We start from the raw sequence: 3,896 nt of genomic DNA, 5'->3' as shown, positions 1-3,896 counted from the left end.
ATTTATTCTTTTGTGAAATGCTTTTCCATTTTCCTTTGTCCATATTTTCAGTTGTCTTGCTGAAGTAGACTTACAAGAGTGCTTTATATATAAGGATAACAAGATTTCTTCTGCCATTTTCCAATCTGTCTTTTTCCTTCTAATTTGTTTAATGATATTTTATGATGAATAAAAGTGTTAATTGCTATGTGATCAAATTAATTAATGTTTCTCTTCATGGTTTTGTCTTTTTTTTTTTTGAGGGGAAGAAAAAGAATTTATTTTACATAACTGAATGAAAAATAATTCAAGAAATAGTAAATAAAATTTAATATGGTCTCATGCGCCCTGAAGGAGGTGATGCCCGATTTGGAGGTGTGATTGCTATTTCCAGATAGTCTCCTATTTGGAACTTCTGCGACTGCAGGGTCATGGAGTCATCAGTCCCCTTCCTCCCAGACATGGTGCTGCCAATCTCCTTTACTCGATAGCCAGGCCTTTTAGGATCTGTAAAAACAATTGCAAAATTGAAGTGTGTGCCCTTCTTTCTAGCTTCTGGGTAGACTTCTTTTACTAAACTAGTCAACTCTTTCAAAGTTGCATCCATCCAAGTGTAGATCTGTAGGTCGCTGGACGGTACGTTTCCGCGGGAAAACTCGTCCATTCGGTGGTGGCGGCCGTTATTGGTGGTGAAAACACGCAGCAACAGCAACCGACCCGATCGATCGGTTTCTCCGGCTCCTTCTTAATTTCCTCCTGGGTAACGCGCGACTCCACCGCCATCTTCCTCCTACGGCCCACGAGACGCTCGCTCTGACCTCCGACCCCTGCAGCGAGCATGAGAACGAATCCGTGGTTTTGTCTTTTGTTTGCATGTTTAAAACATTCTTTCCTGCTCTGAAATCTTATAAATGTTCATCTGTATATTCTTCTGTCTTATTTATGATTTAACTTATATTTGTCTCTTAAGTCCATCAGAAATCTAATATCCTCCTAAGGCATATTGAATAGAGACAGCCTAAAAGAGGGGATGAAAAAGACTAAGTAAGGAAATAGCAAGCAAACTGAAAATAGTGATATTGATAATAATAATATAATAATAGTAATAATTATAATAAAGCTGAGGAGCCATCCAGACATAGTAAAGTTCAAAGAAAATATGCTAAATGAGTAAAGGCTAATTTTATGTTGCTAAAGTTTGAAGTTACCTTGTTAATGAATGTTTCTTTATTCACTGTTCTGAACATTTATGCATAAAACTTAATATATCACAAAAATGTAAAGCAAAGCTAAAAATGTAAGTATAAATTGTCAAAGAATGACTGTACCAGAGTTTAACACACTTTCAGTCTTGAACAGATGGGATAGATTAAAGTGAACAAGGATATAGAGCACTTAGATAATGTATACAGTAGAACTGATTTATAAGAGAAGAATTTATATCTTACAACTAAAAATGTCTCAAAACCTAATGACATATATTAGATCATAGAAGATTTCAAAAAGAACAGACCTGTTCTATGGCCTCAGTGAAGTAAACCTGGGAATTAATTTTAAAATAGGTTAACAAAATGTATAAACAAACACTTGGAGTTAAAATAATAACATAAAAATAAAATAAAATAAATCACCCACTTCAATAATTTCTGGGCCAAAGAGGAAATAAAAGTCCAATTATAGGATGTTTAGAAAATAATCATGCACTACACGTAAGATTTAGCTAAAGCTAGACTCAGTGGAAAATGATATTTTTAAGAGCTCTGTTTAAAAAGCGGAATAAATAAAAATAAATGAACAAAGGATTCAAGTCAAGGAACTACAAAAGAAATTGTTCAGGGTAAAAGCATACGTTAATGTATCAGAAAACAAAAAGTCCAAGTGTTGGGTCTCTAAAAAGCACAATAGATAAAATGTTCATGCAAGTAATCAAGAGAAAAAAAGTAAAATGAGCCATATATAATATTGGAAAGAAACTAAATGACACCATACATGTAGAAGAAAATACCATAATTGGAAATGCATGCTACTTAAATCTCTGTTAATAAATTTTTAAATTTACATTTAAATTAAGGACAATTTCCTAAGAAAATGTTAATTACTAAAACTTTCTTAAGAAAATATATAAAACTTTAAATGAACAGATAACCTTGGGAGAGTAATGGAGGAAAATAAAGTTGTTATTCAAAATATAAAGTAATGATTCCAATTCTTTGCAAGATGGAATAAGTTTACTCCACCCTGTCTCTTCCCCTGAATACAGCTATAAAATCTATACAGGAGGCATGGAGCCACTCTTTGAGGACTCAGAAAATTAATAGTAGCAAGGGACTTGGGGAAGAAGATCGGAATTCAAAATGCGAGCAATGAGTTTACCATTTTCTTCCCCTCCAGGATTCCCCAGGGTTGAATGCAACAGTCTGAAACCCCGAAGTAGGCAGACATTGATGCAGAGACATAGCGTGTTTGTTTTTCCTCTCTCTGCTTTCATACTTCCCAAACCTCAGGCAATCTCCTAACAGCTGCATAATTGCAGAGGCTGCAATGCAACCAGAATTTGCAGGAGCCAAATCTTGGAGGAAGAACATTCCTCTCTAACCAACAGAGTTGTAAATCCAGGAAGATGTGGGGAAACGTTTCTGTCCTCCTGCCATTTGGCCCAAATGCAATTGTAGTCCCAGGAGTGTGCAGGAGAGCAGAGTAACTAAATTATCAGCTTTTTGGGTAGAGGATTGAAAAGGGGGAGCCCCAGAAATTAGGAATATAATGGGGAGGTCATGGGAAGCAAAGGGCTTGGGATCTTCTTGGCTGCTCATGCATGGATTTGATCTTGATTAGTAACTGAATGCCACCCAGGTTCCAGATTGCCCACTGGGGAGCTCACACATAGGAGAAGGCCTAATAGCATTGCAAAAACTTTGAAATCTGAACTAACATTGGAACTAACACCCACAAAAGGCTCATTGGATCTTGTGACCTGAAACTTCTCAGGTTAACTGCCAACTAAAATGAAAACATCAACACTTTCTAAGGGATTTAAACAAGATCCAGAATCGCATAACATATTTAAAATATCCAGGATACAATTAAAAATTACCATATAAAAAAAGAAATCACAACTTGCATTGGAAAAGATGGTAGATATTATGATTATATAATTGGAATTACATCACAAAGACTTTGAAGAAGATATCATACAAATGTCACAACAGTTATAAACACTCTTGAAACAAATGGAAAAATAGATTATTCCAGCAAATAGAAAATACATTAATTGGGCCCAATAGTAGACTCAAGGCAATAGAGAAAGGGGGAGGACTATCAATCTACAATTACACATAATTTTATAATTATACATGTAAGTATATCTATATCTATTGATCTACCTACATATATTTATAGGTCTTTATATAATCTGTATCTGTCTGTAGATACACATCTTCAGCAAAATTTCCTTTAGGAATTAGGGTGAAATAAACACATTTTCAGATGAAAGACAACTGAGAGGATTTGTACCAGTAGATCTGCTCTACAAAAATTTGTAACAGTTCTTCAGACAGCAGGAAACTCACAATTTCAGGAATGAAGAAAGAGTAAGATGTTCAACATCACTAACCATTTGGAAATGCAAATTAAAACCATGATGAGATACCACTACATACATATTTGAATGGTGATATATATAAAATACAGACCCCCCCTCCAACACACACAATACCAAATGTTGGATGGGATGCGTAGCCGCTAGAACTCTCACACATTTCTATTTCTATCATGAATGAGAAATGGTACATGTACTACTCTGAAAACATTTGGGCAGTTTCTTATAACATTAAGTATACTTTTGCCATATGATCTAGTAATCCCATCCTTGGGTATTTAGCCTAAATAAATGAAATCTTAAGTTTACACAAAAACCT

General features: G+C 34.9%; 1 pseudogene; it reads right to left on the bottom strand.

The window, feature by feature from the left end:
* Nucleotides 1-211: 211 nt before the first annotated feature.
* Nucleotides 212-834, bottom strand: LOC102731155 (histone deacetylase complex subunit SAP18 pseudogene; annotated as a pseudogene).
* Between the last annotated feature and the right edge of the window lie 3,062 nt (nucleotides 835-3,896).

The sequence above is a fragment of the Leptonychotes weddellii genome, chromosome 14 (assembly GCF_054177405.1).
Source record: "Leptonychotes weddellii isolate Sample4059 chromosome 14, ASM5417740v2, whole genome shotgun sequence".
In the NCBI taxonomy this organism is placed as follows: domain Eukaryota; kingdom Metazoa; phylum Chordata; class Mammalia; order Carnivora; family Phocidae; genus Leptonychotes; species Leptonychotes weddellii.
Note: the sequence above shows the minus strand (reverse complement) of the source record. Positions and strands in the feature narration are given on the sequence as shown.